We start from the raw sequence: 20,361 nt of genomic DNA on the forward strand, positions 1-20,361 counted from the left end.
ACTAGACACCCAGGGGAATCCAGGACGGGGTGACTTGACTGCCTCCCACCAGGGTCTGTTACCCAGAATCCCTTGCAAACCTAAAAAATTGGCAAAAAAAACACATTTTCCACACATTTCTGTCGTGGAAAGTTCCGGAATCTGCGTGGATCCACAAATTTCCACCCACCCCGCGTTCCCCAAAGTCTTACGAGAAAAACGGTACCTCACTTGTGTGGATCGGCCTAGTGCCCGCGACAGGAAACGGCGCAAAACGCAACCTGGTCACACCTCAATTTCGCAGTGAAAAATGACCCTTTTTTGGAAAAATGACTAGCTGTAGTTTTTGAACCCTAGCTCTGCGGGCACCTGGGGAAACCTAGCAAACCTATACATTTTTGAAAACTAGACACCCAGGGGAATCCAGGATGGGGTGACTTGACTGCCTCCCACCAGGGTCTGTTACCCAGAATCCCTTGCAAACCTAAAAAATTGGCAAAAAAAACACATTTTCCCCACATTTCTGTCGTGGAAAGTTCCGGAATCTGTGTGGATCCACAAATTTCCACCGACCCCGCGTTCCCAAAAGTCTTACGAGAAAAACGGTACCTCACTTGTGTGGGTCGACCTAGTGCCCGCGACAGGAAATGGCGCAAAACGCAACCTGGTCACACCTCAATTTCGCAGTGAAAAATGACACTTTTTTGGAAAAATGACTAGCTGTAGTTTTTGAACCCTAGCTCTGCGGGCACCTGGGGAAACCTAGCAAACCTATACATTTTTGAAAACTAGACACCCAGGGGAATCCAGGATGGGGTGACTTGACTGCCTCCCACCAGGGTCTGTTACCCAGAATCCCTTGCAAACCTAAAAAATTGGCAAAAAAAACACATTTTCCCCACATTTCTGTCGTGGAAAGTTCCGGAATCTGCGTGGATCCACAAATTTCCACCCACCCCGCGTTCCCCAAAGTCTTACGAGAAAAACGGTACCTCACTTGTGTGGATCGGCCTACTGCCCGCGACAGGAAACGGCGCAAAACGCAACCTGGTCACACCTCAATTTCGCAGTGAAAAATGACTCTTTTTTGGAAAAATGACTAGCTGTAGTTTTTGAACCCTAGCTCTGCGGGCACCTGGGGAAACCTAGAAAACATATACATTTTTGAAAACTAGACACCCAGGGGAATCCAGGATGGGGTGACTTGACTGCCTCCCACCAGGGTCTGTTACCCAGAATCCCTTGCAAACCTAAAAAACTTGCCAAAAAAACAGATTTTCCCCACATTTCTGTCGTGGAAAGTTCCGGAATCTGCGTGGATCCACAAATTTCCACCCACCCCGCGTTCCCCAAAGTCTTACGAGAAAAAAGGTACCTCACTTGTGTGGGTCGGCCTAGTGCCCGCGACAGGAAACGGCGCAAAACGCAACCTGGTCACACCTCAATTTCGCATTGAAAAATGACCCTTTTTTGGAAAAATGACTAGCTGTAGTTTTTGAACCCTAGCTCTGCGGGCACCTGGGGAAACCTAGCAAACCTATACATTTTTGAAAACTAGACACCCAGGGGAATCCAGGATGGGGTGACTTGACTGCCTCCCACCAGGGTCTGTTACCCAGAATCCCTTGCAAACCTAAAAAATGTGCAAAAAAAACACATTTTCCCCACATTTTTGTCGTGGAAAGTTCCGGAATCTGCGTGGATCCACAAATTTCCACCCACCCCGCGTTCCCCAAAGTCTTACGAGAAAAACGGTACCTCACTTGTGTGGATCAGCCTAGTGCCCGCGACAGTAAACGGCGCAAAACGCAACCTGGTCACACCTCAATTTCGCAGTGAAAAATGACCCTTTTTTGGAAAAATGACTAGCTGTAGTTTTTGAACCCTAGCTCTGCGGGCACCTGGGGAAACCTAGCAAACCTATACATTTTTGAAAACTAGACACCCAGGGGAATCCAGGATGGGGTGACTTGACTGCCTCCCACCAGGGTCTGTTACCCAGAATCCCTTGCAAACCTAAAAAATTGGCAAAAAAAACACATTTTCCACACATTTCTGTCGTGGAAAGTTCCGGAATCTGCGTGGATCCACAAATTTCCACCCACCCCGCCTTCCCCAAAGTCTTACGAGAAAAACCGTACCTCACTTGTGTGGATCGGCCTAGTGCCCGCGACAGGAAACGGCGCAAAACGCAACCTGGTCACACCTCAATTTCGCAGTGAAAAATGACCCTTTTTTGGAAAAATGACTAGCTGTAGTTTTTGAACCCTAGCTCTGCGGGCACCTGGGGAAACCTAGCAAACCTATACATTTTTGAAAACTAGACACCCAGGGGAATCCAGGATGGGGTGACTTGACTGCCTCCCACCAGGGTCTGTTACCCAGAATCCCTTGCAAACCTAAAAAATTGGCAAAAAAAACACATTTTCCACACATTTCTGTCGTGGAAAGTTCCGGAATCTGCGTGGATCCACAAATTTCCACCCACCCCGCGTTCCCCAAAGTCTTACGAGAAAAACGGTACCTCACTTGTGTGGATCGGCCTAGTGCCCGCGACAGGAAACGGCACAAAACGCAACCTGGTCACACCTCAATTTCGCAGTGAAAAATGACCCTTTTTTGGAAAAATGACTAGCTGTAGTTTTTGAACCCTAGCTCTGCGGGCACCTGGGGAAACCTAGCAAACCTATACATTTTTGAAAACTAGACACCCAGGGGAATCCAGGATGGGGTGACTTGACTGCCTCCCACCAGGGTCTGTTACCCAGAATCCCTTGCAAACCTAAAAAATTGGCAAAAAAAACCCATTTTCCCCACATTTCTGTCGTGGAAAGTTCCGGAATCTGCGTGGATCCACAAATTTCCACCCACCCCGCGTTCCCCAAAGTCTTACGAGAAAAACGGTACCTCACTTGTGTGGATCGGCCTACTGCCCGCGACAGGAAACGGCGCAAAACGCAACCTGGTCACACCTCAATTTCGCAGTGAAAAATGACTCTTTTTTGGAAAAATGACTAGCTGTAGTTTTTGAACCCTAGCTCTGCGGGCACCTGGGGAAACCTAGCAAACATATACATTTTTAAAAAACTAGACACCCAGGGGAATCCAGGATGGGGTGACTTGACTGCCTCCCACCAGGGTCTGTTACCCAGAATCCCTTGCAAACCTAAAAAACTTGCCAAAAAAACAGATTTTCCCCACATTTCTGTCGTGGAAAGTTCCGGAATCTGCGTGGATCCACAAATTTCCACCCACCCCGCGTTCCCCAAAGTCTTACGAGAAAAAAGGTACCTCACTTGTGTGGGTCGGCCTAGTGCCCGCGACAGGAAACGGCGCAAAACGCAACCTGGTCACACCTCAATTTCGCATTGAAAAATGACCCTTTTTTGGAAAAATGACTAGCTGTAGTTTTTGAACCCTAGCTCTGCGGGCACCTGGGGAAACCTAGCAAACCTATACATTTTTGAAAACTAGACACCCAGGGGAATCCAGGATGGGGTGACTTGACTGCCTCCCACCAGGGTCTGTTACCCAGAATCCCTTGCAAACCTAAAAAATGTGCAAAAAAACCACATTTTCCCCACATTTCTGTCGTGGAAAGTTCCGGAATCTGCGTGGATCCACAAATTTCCACCCACCCCGCGTTCCCCAAAGTCTTACGAGAAAAAAGGTACCTCACTTGTGTGGGTCGGCCTAGTGTCCGCGACAGGAAACGGCGCAAAACGCAACCTGGTCACACCTCAATTTCGCATTGAAAAATGACCCTTTTTTGGAAAAATGACTAGCTGTAGTTTTTGAACCCTAGCTCTGCGGGCACCTGGGGAAACCTAGCAAACCTATACATTTTTGAAAACTAGACACCCAGGGGAATCCAGGATGGGGTGACTTGACTGCCTCCCACCAGGGTCTGTTACCCAGAATCCCTTGCAAACCTAAAAAATGTGCAAAAAAACCACGTTTTCCCCACATTTTTGTCGTGGAAAGTTCCGGAATCTGCGTGGATCCACAAATTTCCACCCACCCCGCGTTCCCCAAAGTCTTACGAGAAAAACGGTACCTCACTTGTGTGGATCAGCCTAGTGCCCGCGACAGTAAACGGCGCAAAACGCAACCTGGTCACACCTCAATTTCGCAGTGAAAAATGACCCTTTTTTGGAAAAATGACTAGCTGTAGTTTTTGAACCCTAGCTCTGCGGGCACCTGGGGAAACCTAGCAAACCTATACATTTTTGAAAACTAGACACCCAGGGGAATCCAGGATGGGGTGACTTGACTGCCTCCCACCAGGGTCTGTTACCCAGAATCCCTTGCAAACCTAAAAAATTGGCAAAAAAAACACATTTTCCACACATTTCTGTCGTGGAAAGTTCCGGAATCTGCGTGGATCCACAAATTTCCACCCACCCCGCCTTCCCCAAAGTCTTACGAGAAAAACCGTACCTCACTTGTGTGGATCGGCCTAGTGCCCGCGACAGGAAACGGCGCAAAACGCAACCTGGTCACACCTCAATTTCGCAGTGAAAAATGACCCTTTTTTGGAAAAATGACTAGCTGTAGTTTTTGAACCCTAGCTCTGCGGGCACCTGGGGAAACCTAGCAAACCTATACATTTTTGAAAACTAGACACCCAGGGGAATCCAGGATGGGGTGACTTGACTGCCTCCCACCAGGGTCTGTTACCCAGAATCCCTTGCAAACCTAAAAAATTGGCAAAAAAAACACATTTTCCACACATTTCTGTCATGGAAAGTTCCGGAATCTGCGTGGATCCACAAATTTCCACCCACCCCGCGTTCCCCAAAGTCTTACGAGAAAAACGGTACCTCACTTGTGTGGATCGGCCTAGTGCCCGCGACAGGAAACGGCACAAAACGCAACCTGGTCACACCTCAATTTCGCAGTGAAAAATGACCCTTTTTTGGAAAAATGACTAGCTGTAGTTTTTGAACCCTAGCTCTGCGGGCACCTGGGGAAACCTAGCAAACCTATACATTTTTGAAAACTAGACACCCAGGGGAATCCAGGATGGGGTGACTTGACTGCCTCCCACCAGGGTCTGTTACCCAGAATCCCTTGCAAACCTAAAAAATTGGCAAAAAAAACCCATTTTCCCCACATTTCTGTCGTGGAAAGTTCCGGAATCTGCGTGGATCCACAAATTTCCACCCACCCCGCGTTCCCCAAAGTCTTACGAGAAAAACGGTACCTCACTTGTGTGGATCGGCCTACTGCCCGCGACAGGAAACGGCGCAAAACGCAACCTGGTCACACCTCAATTTCGCAGTGAAAAATGACTCTTTTTTGGAAAAATGACTAGCTGTAGTTTTTGAACCCTAGCTCTGCGGGCACCTGGGGAAACCTAGCAAACATATACATTTTTAAAAAACTAGACACCCAGGGGAATCCAGGATGGGGTGACTTGACTGCCTCCCACCAGGGTCTGTTACCCAGAATCCCTTGCAAACCTAAAAAACTTGCCAAAAAAACAGATTTTCCCCACATTTCTGTCGTGGAAAGTTCCGGAATCTGCGTGGATCCACAAATTTCCACCCACCCCGCGTTCCCCAAAGTCTTACGAGAAAAACGGTACCTCACTTGTGTGGATCAGCCTAGTGCCCGCGACAGTAAACGGCGCAAAACGCAACCTGGTCACACCTCAATTTCGCAGTGAAAAATGACCCTTTTTTGGAAAAATGACTAGCTGTAGTTTTTGAACCCTAGCTCTGCGGGCACCTGGAGAAACCTAGCAAACCTATACATTTTTGAAAACTAGACACCCAGGGGAATCCAGGATGGGGTGACTTGACTGCCTCCCACCAGGGTCTGTTACCCAGAATCCCTTGCAAACCTAAAAAATTGGCAAAAAAAACACATTTTCCACACATTTCTGTCGTGGAAAGTTCCGGAATCTGCGTGGATCCACAAATTTCCACCCACCCCGCGTTCCCCAAAGTCTTACGAGAAAAACGGTACCTCACTTGTGTGGATCGGCCTAGTGCCCGCGACAGGAAACGGCGCAAAACGCAACCTGGTCACACCTCAATTTCGCAGTGAAAAATTACCCTTTTTGGGAAAAATGACTAGCTGTAGTTTTTGAACCCTAGCTCTGCGGGCACCTGGGGAAACCTAGCAAACCTATACATTTTTGAAAACTAGACACCCAGGGGAATCCAGGATGGGGTGACTTGACTGCCTCCCACCAGGGTCTGTTACCCAGAATCCCTTGCAAACCTAAAAAATTGGCAAAAAAAACACATTTTCCACACATTTCTGTCGTGGAAAGTTCCGGAATCTGCGTGGATCCACAAATTTCCACCCACCCCGCGTTCCCCAAAGTCTTACGAGAAAAACGGTACCTCACTTGTGTGGATCGGCCTAGTGCCCGCGACAGGAAACGGCGCAAAACGCAACCTGGTCACACCTCAATTTCGCAGTGAAAAATGACCCTTTTTTGGAAAAATGACTAGCTGTAGTTTTTGAACCCTAGCTCTGCGGGCACCTGGGGAAACCTAGCAAACCTATACATTTTTGAAAACTAGACACCCAGAGGAATCCAGGATGGGGTGACTTGACTGCCTCCCACCAGGGTCTGTTACCCAGAATCCCTTGCAAACCTAAAAAATGTGCAAAAAAACCACATTTTCCCCACATTTTTGTCGTGGAAAGTTCCGGAATCTGCGTGGATCCACAAATTTCCACCCACCCCGCGTTCCCCAAAGTCTTACGAGAAAAACGGTACCTCACTTGTGTGGATCAGCCTAGTGCCCGCGACAGTAAACGGCGCAAAACGCAACCTGGTCACACCTCAATTTCGCAGTGAAAAATGACCCTTTTTTGGCAAAAATGACTAGCTGTAGTTTTTGAACCCTAGCTCTGCGGGCACCTGGGGAAACCTAGCAAACCTATACATTTTTGAAAACTAGACACCCAGGGGAATCCAGGATGGGGTGACTTGACTGCCTCCCACCAGGGTCTGTTACCCAGAATCCCTTGCAAACCTAAAAAATTGGCAAAAAAAACACATTTTCCACACATTTCTGTCGTGGAAAGTTCCGGAATCTGCGTGGATCCACAAATTTCCACCCACCCCGCGTTCCCCAAAGTCTTACGAGAAAAACGGTACCTCACTTGTGTGGATCGGCCTAGTGCCCGCGACAGGAAACGGCGCAAAACGCAACCTGGTCACACCTCAATTTCGCAGTGAAAAATGACCCTTTTTTGGAAAAATGACTAGCTGTAGTTTTTGAACCCTAGCTCTGCGGGCACCTGGGGAAACCTAGCAAACCTATACATTTTTGAAAACTAGACACCCAGGGGAATCCAGGATGGGGTGACTTGACTGCCTCCCACCAGGGTCTGTTACCCAGAATCCCTTGCAAACCTAAAAAATTGGCAAAAAAAACACATTTTCCACACATTTCTGTCGTGGAAAGTTCCGGAATCTGCGTGGATCCACAAATTTCCACCCACCCCGCGTTCCCCAAAGTCTTACGAGAAAAACGGTACCTCACTTGTGTGGATCGGCCTAGTGCCCGCGACAGGAAACGGCGCAAAACGCAACCTGGTCACACCTCAATTTCGCAGTGAAAAATGACCCTTTTTTGGAAAAATGACTAGCTGTAGTTTTTGAACCCTAGCTCTGCGGGCACCTGGGGAAACCTAGCAAACCTATACATTTTTGAAAACTAGACACCCAGGGGAATCCAGGATGGGGTGACTTGACTGCCTCCCACCAGGGTCTGTTACCCAGAATCCCTTGCAAACCTAAAAAATTGGCCAAAAAAAACACATTTTCCCCACATTTCTGTCGTGGAAAGTTCCGGAATCTGTGTGGATCCACAAATTTCCACCCACCCCGCGTTCCCAAAAGTCTTACGAGAAAAACGGTACCTCACTTGTGTGGGTCGGCCTAGTGCCCGCGACAGGAAATGGCGCAAAACGCAACCTGGTCACACCTCAATTTCGCAGTGAAAAATGACACTTTTTTGGAAAAATGACTAGCTGTAGTTTTTGAACCCTAGCTCTGCGGGCACCTGGGGAAACCTAGCAAACCTATACATTTTTGAAAACTAGACACCCAGGGGAATCCAGGATGGGGTGACTTGACTGCCTCCCACCAGGGTCTGTTACCCAGAATCCCTTGCAAACCTAAAAAATTGGCAAAAAAAACACATTTTCCCCACATTTCTGTCGTGGAAAGTTCCGGAATCTGCGTGGATCCACAAATTTCCACCCACCCCGCGTTCCCCAAAGTCTTACGAGAAAAACGGTACCTCACTTGTGTGGATCGGCCTACTGCCCTCGACAGGAAACGGCGCAAAACGCAACCTGGTCACACCTCAATTTCGCAGTGAAAAATGACTCTTTTTTGGAAAAATGACTAGCTGTAGTTTTTGAACCCTAGCTCTGCGGGCACCTGGGGAAACCTAGAAAACATATACATTTTTGAAAACTAGACACCCAGGGGAATCCAGGATGGGGTGACTTGACTGCCTCCCACCAGGGTCTGTTACCCAGAATCCCTTGCAAACCTAAAAAACTTGCCAAAAAAACAGATTTTCCCCACATTTCTGTCGTGGAAAGTTCCGGAATCTGCGTGGATCCACAAATTTCCACCCACCCCGCGTTCCCCAAAGTCTTACGAGAAAAAAGGTACCTCACTTGTGTGGGTCGGCCTAGTGCCCGCGACAGGAAACGGCGCAAAACGCAACCTGGTCACACCTCAATTTCGCATTGAAAAATGACCCTTTTTTGGAAAAATGACTAGCTGTAGTTTTTGAACCCTAGCTCTGCGGGCACCTGGGGAAACCTAGCAAACCTATACATTTTTGAAAACTAGACACCCAGGGGAATCCAGGATGGGGTGACTTGACTGCCTCCCACCAGGGTCTGTTACCCAGAATCCCTTGCAAACCTAAAAAATGTGCAAAAAAAACACATTTTCCCCACATTTTTGTCGTGGAAAGTTCCGGAATCTGCGTGGATCCACAAATTTCCACCCACCCCGCGTTCCCCAAAGTCTTACGAGAAAAACGGTACCTCACTTGTGTGGATCGGCCTAGTGCCCGCGACAGGAAACGGCGCAAAACGCAACCTGGTCACACCTCAATTTCGCAGTGAAAAATGACCCTTTTTTGGAAAAATGACTAGCTGTAGTTTTTGAACCCTAGCTCTGCGGGCACCTGGGGAAACCTAGCAAACCTATACATTTTTGAAAACTAGACACCCAGGGGAATCCAGGATGGGGTGACTTGACTGCCTCCCACCAGGGTCTGTTACCCAGAATCCCTTGCAAACCTAAAAAATTGGCAAAAAAAACCCATTTTCCCCACATTTCTGTCGTGGAAAGTTCCGGAATCTGCGTGGATCCACAAATTTCCACCCACCCCGCGTTCCCCAAAGTCTTACGAGAAAAACGGTACCTCACTTGTGTGGATCGGCCTACTGCCCGCGACAGGAAACGGCGCAAAACGCAACCTGGTCACACCTCAATTTCGCATTGAAAAATGACCCTTTTTTGGAAAAATGACTAGCTGTAGTTTTTGAACCCTAGCTCTGCGGGCACCTGGGGAAACCTAGCAAACCTATACATTTTTGAAAACTAGACACCCAGGGGAATCCAGGATGGGGTGACTTGACTGCCTCCCACCAGGGTCTGTTACCCAGAATCCCTTGCAAACCTAAAAAATGTGCAAAAAAACCACATTTTCCCCACATTTTTGTCGTGGAAAGTTCCGGAATCTGCGTGGATCCACAAATTTCCACCCACCCCGCGTTCCCCAAAGTCTTACGAGAAAAACGGTACCTCACTTGTGTGGATCAGCCTAGTGCCCGCGACAGAAAACGGCGCAAAACGCAACCTGGTCACACCTCAATTTCGCAGTGAAAAATGACCCTTTTTTGGAAAAATGACTAGCTGTAGTTTTTGAACCCTAGCTCTGCGGGCACCTGGGGAAACCTAGCAAACCTATACATTTTTGAAAACTAGACACCCAGGGGAATCCAGGATGGGGTGACTTGACTGCCTCCCACCAGGGTCTGTTACCCAGAATCCCTTGCAAACCTAAAAAATTGGCAAAAAAAACACATTTTCCACACATTTCTGTCGTGGAAAGTTCCGGAATCTGCGTGGATCCACAAATTTCCACCCACCCCGCGTTCCCCAAAGTCTTACGAGAAAAACGGTACCTCACTTGTGTGGATCGGCCTAGTGCCCGCGACAGGAAACGGCGCAAAACGCAACCTGGTCACACCTCAATTTCGCAGTGAAAAATTACCCTTTTTGGGAAAAATGACTAGCTGTAGTTTTTGAACCCTAGCTCTGCGGGCACCTGGGGAAACCTAGCAAACCTATACATTTTTGAAAACTAGACACCCAGGGGAATCCAGGATGGGGTGACTTGACTGCCTCCCACCAGGGTCTGTTACCCAGAATCCCTTGCAAACCTAAAAAATTGGCAAAAAAAACACATTTTCCACACATTTCTGTCGTGGAAAGTTCCGGAATCTGCGTGGATCCACAAATTTCCACCCACCCCGCGTTCCCCAAAGTCTTACGAGAAAAACGGTACCTCACTTGTGTGGATCGGCCTAGTGCCCGCGACAGGAAACGGCGCAAAACGCAACCTGGTCACACCTCAATTTCGCAGTGAAAAATGACCCTTTTTTGGAAAAATGACTAGCTGTAGTTTTTGAACCCTAGCTCTGCGGGCACCTGGGGAAACCTAGCAAACCTATACATTTTTGAAAACTAGACACCCAGGGGAATCCAGGATGGGGTGACTTGACTGCCTCCCACCAGGGTCTGTTACCCAGAATCCCTTGCAAACCTAAAAAATGTGCAAAAAAACCACATTTTCCCCACATTTTTGTCGTGGAAAGTTCCGGAATCTGCGTGGATCCACAAATTTCCACCCACCCCGCGTTCCCCAAAGTCTTACGAGAAAAACGGTACCTCACTTGTGTGGATCAGCCTAGTGCCCGCGACAGTAAACGGCGCAAAACGCAACCTGGTCACACCTCAATTTCGCAGTGAAAAATGACCCTTTTTTGGAAAAATGACTAGCTGTAGTTTTTGAACCCTAGCTCTGCGGGCACCTGGGGAAACCTAGCAAACCTATACATTTTTGAAAACTAGACACCCAGGGGAATCCAGGATGGGGTGACTTGACTGCCTCCCACCAGGGTCTGTTACCCAGAATCCCTTGCAAACCTAAAAAATTGGCAAAAAAAACACATTTTCCACACATTTCTGTCGTGGAAAGTTCCGGAATCTGCGTGGATCCACAAATTTCCACCCACCCCGCGTTCCCCAAAGTCTTACGAGAAAAACGGTACCTCACTTGTGTGGATCGGCCTAGTGCCCGCGACAGGAAACGGCGCAAAACGCAACCTGGTCACACCTCAATTTCGCAGTGAAAAATGACCCTTTTTTGGAAAAATGACTAGCTGTAGTTTTTGAACCCTAGCTCTGCGGGCACCTGGGGAAACCTAGCAAACCTATACATTTTTGAAAACTAGACACCCAGGGGAATCCAGGATGGGGTGACTTGACTGCCTCCCACCAGGGTCTGTTACCCAGAATCCCTTGCAAACCTAAAAAATTGGCAAAAAAAACACATTTTCCACACATTTCTGTCGTGGAAAGTTCCGGAATCTGCGTGGATCCACAAATTTCCACCCACCCCGCGTTCCCCAAAGTCTTACGAGAAAAACGGTACCTCACTTGTGTGGATCGGCCTAGTGCCCGCGACAGGAAACGGCGCAAAACGCAACCTGGTCACACCTCAATTTCGCAGTGAAAAATGACCCTTTTTTGGAAAAATGACTAGCTGTAGTTTTTGAACCCTAGCTCTGCGGGCACCTGGGGAAACCTAGCAAACCTATACATTTTTGAAAACTAGACACCCAGGGGAATCCAGGATGGGGTGACTTGACTGCCTCCCACCAGGGTCTGTTACCCAGAATCCCTTGCAAACCTAAAAAATTGGCAAAAAAAACACATTTTCCCCACATTTCTGTCGTGGAAAGTTCCGGAATCTGTGTGGATCCACAAATTTCCACCCACCCCGCGTTCCCAAAAGTCTTACGAGAAAAACGGTACCTCACTTGTGTGGGTCTGCCTAGTGCCCGCGACAGGAAATGGCGCAAAACGCAACCTGGTCACACCTCAATTTCGCAGTGAAAAATGACACTTTTTTGGAAAAATGACTAGCTGTAGTTTTTGAACCCTAGCTCTGCGGGCACCTGGGGAAACCTAGCAAACCTATACATTTTTGAAAACTAGACACCCAGGGGAATCCAGGATGGGGTGACTTGACTGCCTCCCACCAGGGTCTGTTACCCAGAATCCCTTGCAAACCTAAAAAATTGGCAAAAAAAACACATTTTCCCCACATTTCTGTCGTGGAAAGTTCCGGAATCTGCGTGGATCCACAAATTTCCACCCACCCCGCGTTCCCCAAAGTCTTACGAGAAAAACGGTACCTCACTTGTGTGGATCGGCCTACTGCCCGCGACAGGAAACGGCGCAAAACGCAACCTGGTCACACCTCAATTTCGCAGAGAAAAATGACTCTTTTTTGGAAAAATGACTAGCTGTAGTTTTTGAACCCTAGCTCTGCGGGCACCTGGGGAAACCTAGAAAACATATACATTTTTGAAAACTAGACACCCAGGGGAATCCAGGATGGGGTGACTTGACTGCCTCCCACCAGGGTCTGTTACCCAGAATCCCTTGCAAACCTAAAAAACTTGCCAAAAAAACAGATTTTCCCCACATTTCTGTCGTGGAAAGTTCCGGAATCTGCGTGGATCCACAAATTTCCACCCACCCCGCGTTCCCCAAAGTCTTACGAGAAAAAAGGTACCTCACTTGTGTGGGTCGGCCTAGTGCCCGCGACAGGAAACGGCGCAAAACGCAACCTGGTCACACCTCAATTTCGCATTGAAAAATGACCCTTTTTTGGAAAAATGACTAGCTGTAGTTTTTGAACCCTAGCTCTGCGGGCACCTGGGGAAACCTAGCAAACCTATACATTTTTGAAAACTAGACACCCAGGGGAATCCAGGATGGGGTGACTTGACTGCCTCCCACCAGGGTCTGTTACCCAGAATCCCTTGCAAACCTAAAAAATGTGCAAAAAAACCACATTTTCCCCACATTTTTGTCGTGGAAAGTTCCGGAATCTGCGTGGATCCACAAATTTCCACCCACCCCGCGTTCCCCAAAGTCTTACGAGAAAAACGGTACCTCACTTGTGTGGATCGGCCTAGTGCCCGCGACAGGAAACGGCGCAAAACGCAACCTGGTCACACCTCAATTTCGCAGTGAAAAATGACCCTTTTTTGGAAAAATGACTAGCTGTAGTTTTTGAACCCTAGCTCTGCGGGCACCTGGGGAAACCTAGCAAACCTATACATTTTTGAAAACTAGACACCCAGGGGAATCCAGGATGGGGTGACTTGACTGCCTCCCACCAGGGTCTGTTACCCAGAATCCCTTGCAAACCTAAAAAATTGGCAAAAAAAACCCATTTTCCCCACATTTCTGTCGTGGAAAGTTCCGGAATCTGCGTGGATCCACAAATTTCCACCCACCCCGCGTTCCCCAAAGTCTTACGAGAAAAACGGTACCTCACTTGTGTGGATCGGCCTACTGCCCGCGACAGGAAACGGCGCAAAACGCAACCTGGTCACACCTCAATTTCGCAGTGAAAAATGACTCTTTTTTGGAAAAATGACTAGCTGTAGTTTTTGAACCCTAGCTCTGCGGGCACCTGGGGAAACCTAGCAAACATATACATTTTTAAAAAACTAGACACCCAGGGGAATCCAGGATGGGGTGACTTGACTGCCTCCCACCAGGGTCTGTTACCCAGAATCCCTTGCAAACCTAAAAAACTTGCCAAAAAAACAGATTTTCCCCACATTTCTGTCGTGGAAAGTTCCGGAATCTGCGTGGATCCACAAATTTCCACCCACCCCGCGTTCCCCAAAGTCTTACGAGAAAAAAGGTACCTCACTTGTGTGGGTCGGCCTAGTGCCCGCGACAGGAAACGGCGCAAAACGCAACCTGGTCACACCTCAATTTCGCAGTGAAAAATGACTCTTTTTTGGAAAAATGACTAGCTGTAGTTTTTGAACCCTAGCTCTGCGGGCACCTGGGGAAACCTAGCAAACATATACATTTTTAAAAAACTAGACACCCAGGGGAATCCAGGATGGGGTGACTTGACTGCCTCCCACCAGGGTCTGTTACCCAGAATCCCTTGCAAACCTAAAAAACTTGCCAAAAAAACAGATTTTCCCCACATTTCTGTCGTGGAAAGTTCCGGAATCTGCGTGGATCCACAAATTTCCACCCACCCCGCGTTCCCCAAAGTCTTACGAGAAAAAAGGTACCTCACTTGTGTGGGTCGGCCTAGTGCCCGCGACAGGAAACGGCGCAAAACGCAACCTGGTCACACCTCAATTTCGCATTGAAAAATGACCCTTTTTTGGAAAAATGACTAGCTGTAGTTTTTGAACCCTAGCTCTGCGGGCACCTGGGGAAACCTAGCAAACCTATACATTTTTGAAAACTAGACACCCAGGGGAATCCAGGATGGGGTGACTTGACTGCCTCCCACCAGGGTCTGTTACCCAGAATCCCTTGCAAACCTAAAAAATGTGCAAAAAAACCACATTTTCCCCACATTTTTGTCGTGGAAAGTTCCGGAATCTGCGTGGATCCACAAATTTCCACCCACCCCGCGTTCCCCAAAGTCTTACGAGAAAAACGGTACCTCACTTGTGTGGATCAGCCTAGTGCCCGCGACAGTAAACGGCGCAAAACGCAACCTGGTCACACCTCAATTTCGCAGTGAAAAATGACCCTTTTTTGGAAAAATGACTAGCTGTAGTTTTTGAACCCTAGCTCTGCGGGCACCTGGGGAAACCTAGCAAACCTATACATTTTTGAAAACTAGACACCCAGGGGAATCCAGGATGGGGTGACTTGACTGCCTCCCACCAGGGTCTGTTACCCAGAATCCCTTGCAAACCTAAAAAATTGGCAAAAAAAACACATTTTCCACACATTTCTGTCGTGGAAAGTTCCGGAATCTGCGTGGATCCACAAATTTCCACCCACCCCGCGTTCCCCAAAGTCTTACGAGAAAAACGGTACCTCACTTGTGTGGATCGGCCTAGTGCCCGCGACAGGAAACGGCGCAAAACGCAACCTGGTCACGCCTCAATTTCGCAGTGAAAAATTACCCTTTTTGGGAAAAATGACTAGCTGTAGTTTTTGAACCCTAGCTCTGCGGGCACCTGGGGAAACCTAGCAAACCTATACATTTTTGAAAACTAGACACCCAGGGGAATCCAGGATGGGGTGACTTGACTGCCTCCCACCAGGGTCTGTTACCCAGAATCCCTTGCAAACCTAAAAAATTGGCAAAAAAAACACATTTTCCACACATTTCTGTCGTGGAAAGTTCCGGAATCTGCGTGGATCCACAAATTTCCACCCACCCCGCGTTCCCCAAAGTCTTACGAGAAAATTGGTACCTCACTTGTGTGGATCGGCCTACTGCCCGCGACAGGAAACGGCGCAAAACGCAACCTGGTCACACCTCAATTTCGCAGTGAAAAATGACCCTTTTTTGGAAAAATGACTAGCTGTAGTTTTTGAACCCTAGCTCTGCGGGCACCTGGGGAAACCTAGCAAACCTATACATTTTTAAAAAACTAGACACCCAGGGGAATCCAGGATGGGGTGACTTGACTGCCTCCCACCAGGGTCTGTTACCCAGAATCCCTTGCAAACCTAAAAAACTTGCCAAAAAAACAGATTTTCCCCACATTTCTGTCGTGGAAAGTTCCGGAATCTGCGTGGATCCACAAATTTCCACCCACCCCGCGTTCCCCAAAGTCTTACGAGAAAAAAGGTACCTCACTTGTGTGGGTCGGCCTAGTGCCCGCGACAGGAAACGGCGCAAAACGCAACCTGGTCACACCTCAATTTCGCATTGAAAAATGACCCTTTTTTGGAAAAATGACTAGCTGTAGTTTTTGAACCCTAGCTCTGCGGGCACCTGGGGAAACCTAGCAAACCTATACATTTTTGAAAACTAGACACCCAGGGGAATCCAGGATGGGGTGACTTGACTGCCTCCCACCAGGGTCTGTTACCCAGAATCCCTTGCAAACCTAAAAAATGTGCAAAAAAACCACATTTTCCCCACATTTTTGTCGTGGAAAGTTCCGGAATCTGCGTGGATCCACAAATTTCCACCCACCCCGCGTTCCCCAAAGTCTTACGAGAAAAACGGTACCTCACTTGTGTGGATCAGCCTAGTGCCCGCGACAGTAAACGGCGCAAAACGCAACCTGGTCACACCTCAATTTCGCAGTGAAAAATGACCTTTTTTTGGAAAAATGACTAGCTGTAGTTTTTGAACCCTAGCTCTGCGGGCACCTGGGGAAACCTAGCAAACCTATACATTTTTGAAAACTAGACACCCAGGGGAATCCAGGATGGGGTGACTTGACTGCCTCCCACCAGGGTCTGTTACCCAGAATCCCTTGCAAACCTAAAAAATTGGCAAAAAAAACACATTTTCCACACATTTCTGTCGTGGAAAGTTCCGGAATCTGCGTGGATCCACAAATTTCCACCCACCCCGCGTTCCCCAAAGTCTTACGAGAAAAACGGTACCTCACTTGTGTGGATCGGCCTAGTGCCCGCGACAGGAAACGGCGCAAAACGCAACCTGGTCACACCTCAATTTCGCAGTGAAAAATTACCCTTTTTGGGAAAAATGACTAGCTGTAGTTTTTGAACCCTAGCTCTGCGGGCACCTGGGGAAACCTAGCAGACCTATACATTTTTGAAAACTAGACACCCAGGGGAATCCAGGATGGGGTGACTTGACTGCCTCCCACCAGGGTCTGTTACCCAGAATCCCTTGCAAACCTAAAAAATTGGCAAAAAAAACACATTTTCCACACATTTCTGTCGTGGAAAGTTCCGGAATCTGCGTGGATCCACAAATTTCCACCCACCCCGCGTTCCCCAAAGTCTTACGAGAAAAACGGTACCTCACTTGTGTGGATCGGCCTAGTGCCCGCGACAGGAAACGGCGCAAAACGCAACCTGGTCACACCTCAATTTCGCAGTGAAAAATGACCCTTTTTTGGAAAAATGACTAGCTGTAGTTTTTGAACCCTAGCTCTGCGGGCACCTGGGGAAACCTAGCAAACCTATACATTTTTGAAAACTAGACACCCAGGGGAATCCAGGATGGGGTGACTTGACTGCCTCCCACCAGGGTCTGTTACCCAGAATCCCTTGCAAACCTAAAAAATGTGCAAAAAAACCACATTTTCCCCACATTTTTGTCGTGGAAAGTTCCGGAATCTGCGTGGATCCACAAATTTCCACCCACCCCGCGTTCCCCAAAGTCTTACGAGAAAAACGGTACCTCACTTGTGTGGATCAGCCTAGTGCCCGCGACAGTAAACGGCGCAAAACGCAACCTGGTCACACCTCAATTTCGCAGTGAAAAATGACCCTTTTTTGGAAAAATGACTAGCTGTAGTTTTTGAACCCTAGCTCTGCGGGCACCTGGGGAAACCTAGCAAACCTATACATTTTTGAAAACTAGACACCCAGGGGAATCCAGGATGGGGTGACTTGACTGCCTCCCACCAGGGTCTGTTACCCAGAATCCCTTGCAAACCTAAAAAATTGGCAAAAAAAACACATTTTCCACACATTTCTGTCGTGGAAAGTTCCGGAATCTGCGTGGATCCACAAATTTCCACCCACCCCGCGTTCCCCAAAGTCTTACGAGAAAAACGGTACCTCACTTGTGTGGATCGGCCTAGTGCCCGCGACAGGAAACGGCGCAAAACGCAACCTGGTCACACCTCAATTTCGCAGTGAAAAATGACCCTTTTTTGGAAAAATGACTAGCTGTAGTTTTTGAACCCTAGCTCTGCGGGCACCTGGGGAAACCTAGCAAACCTATACATTTTTGAAAACTAGACACCCAGGGGAATCCAGGATGGGGTGACTTGACTGCCTCCCACCAGGGTCTGTTACCCAGAATCCCTTGCAAACCTAAAAAATTGGCAAAAAAAACACATTTTCCACACATTTCTGTCGTGGAAAGTTCCGGAATCTGCGTGGATCCACAAATTTCCACCCACCCCGCGTTCCCCAAAGTCTTACGAGAAAAACGGTACCTCACTTGTGTGGATCGGCCTAGTGCCCGCGACAGGAAACGGCGCAAAACGCAACCTGGTCACACCTCAATTTCGCAGTGAAAAATGACCCTTTTTTGGAAAAATGACTAGCTGTAGTTTTTGAACCCTAGCTCTGCGGGCACCTGGGGAAACCTAGCAAACCTATACATTTTTGAAAACTAGACACCCAGGGGAATCCAGGATGGGGTGACTTGACTGCCTCCCACCAGGGTCTGTTACCCAGAATCCCTTGCAAACCTAAAAAATTGGCAAAAAAAACACATTTTCCCCACATTTCTGTCGTGGAAAGTTCCGGAATCTGTGTGGATCCACAAATTTCCACCCACCCCGCGTTCCCAAAAGTCTTACGAGAAAAACGGTACCTCACTTGTGTGGGTCGGCCTAGTGCCCGCGACAGGAAATGGCGCAAAACGCAACCTGGTCACACCTCAATTTCGCAGTGAAAAATGACACTTTTTTGGAAAAATGACTAGCTGTAGTTTTTGAACCCTAGCTCTGCGGGCACCTGGGGAAACCTAGCAAACCTATACATTTTTGAAAACTAGACACCCAGGGGAATCCAGGATGGGGTGACTTGACTGCCTCCCACCAGGGTCTGTTACCCAGAATCCCTTGCAAACCTAAAAAATTGGCAAAAAAAACACATTTTCCCCACATTTCTGTCGTGGAAAGTTCCGGAATCTGCGTGGATCCACAAATTTCCACCCACCCCGCGTTCCCCAAAGTCTTACGAGAAAAACGGTACCTCACTTGTGTGGATCGGCCTACTGCCCGCGACAGGAAACGGCGCAAAACGCAACCTGGTCACACCTCAATTTCGCAGTGAAAAATGACTCTTTTTTGGAAAAATGACTAGCTGTAGTTTTTGAACCCTAGCTCTGCGGGCACCTGGGGAAACCTAGAAAACATATACATTTTTGAAAACTAGACACCCAGGGGAATCCAGGATGGGGTGACTTGACTGCCTCCCACCAGGGTCTGTTACCCAGAATCCCTTGCAAACCTAAAAAACTTGCCAAAAAAACAGATTTTCCCCACATTTCTGTCGTGGAAAGTTCCGGAATCTGCGTGGATCCACAAATTTCCACCCACCCCGCGTTCCCCAAAGTCTTACGAGAAAAAAGGTACCTCACTTGTGTGGGTCGGCCTAGTGCCCGCGACAGGAAACGGCGCAAAACGCAACCTGGTCACACCTCAATTTCGCATTGAAAAATGACCCTTTTTTGGAAAAATGACTAGCTGTAGTTTTTGAACCCTAGCTCTGCGGGCACCTGGGGAAACCTAGCAAACCTATACATTTTTGAAAACTAGACACCCAGGGGAATCCAGGATGGGGTGACTTGACTGCCTCCCACCAGGGTCTGTTACCCAGAATCCCTTGCAAACCTAAAAAAAGTGCAAAAAAACCACATTTTCCCCACATTTTTGTCGTGGAAAGTTCCGGAATCTGCGTGGATCCACAAATTTCCACCCACCCCGCGTTCCCCAAAGTCTTACGAGAAAAACGGTACCTCACTTGTGTGGATCAGCCTAGTGCCCGCGACAGTAAACGGCGCAAAACGCAACCTGGTCACACCTCAATTTCGCAGTGAAAAATGACCCTTTTTTGGAAAAATGACTAGCTGTAGTTTTTGAACCCTAGCTCTGCGGGCACCTGGGGAAACCTAGCAAACCTATACATTTTTGAAAACTAGACACCCAGGGGAATCCAGGATGGGGTGACTTGACTGCCTCCCACCAGGGTCTGTTACCCAGAATCCCTTGCAAACCTAAAAAATTGGCAAAAAAAACACATTTTCCACACATTTCTGTCGTGGAAAGTTCCGGAATCTGCGTGGATCCACAAATTTCCACCCACCCCGCGTTCCCCAAAGTCTTACGAGAAAAACGGTACCTCACTTGTGTGGATCGGCCTAGTGCCCGCGACAGGAAACGGCGCAAAACGCAACCTGGTCACACCTCAATTTCGCAGTGAAAAATGACCCTTTTTTGGAAAAATGACTAGCTGTAGTTTTTGAACCCTAGCTCTGCGGGCACCTGGGGAAACCTAGCAAACCTATACATTTTTGAAAACTAGACACCCAGGGGAATCCAGGATGGGGTGACTTGACTGCCTCCCACCAGGGT

The sequence above is a fragment of the Triturus cristatus genome, chromosome 10 (genome assembly GCF_964204655.1).
Source record: "Triturus cristatus chromosome 10, aTriCri1.1, whole genome shotgun sequence".
Classification (NCBI taxonomy): domain Eukaryota; kingdom Metazoa; phylum Chordata; class Amphibia; order Caudata; family Salamandridae; genus Triturus; species Triturus cristatus.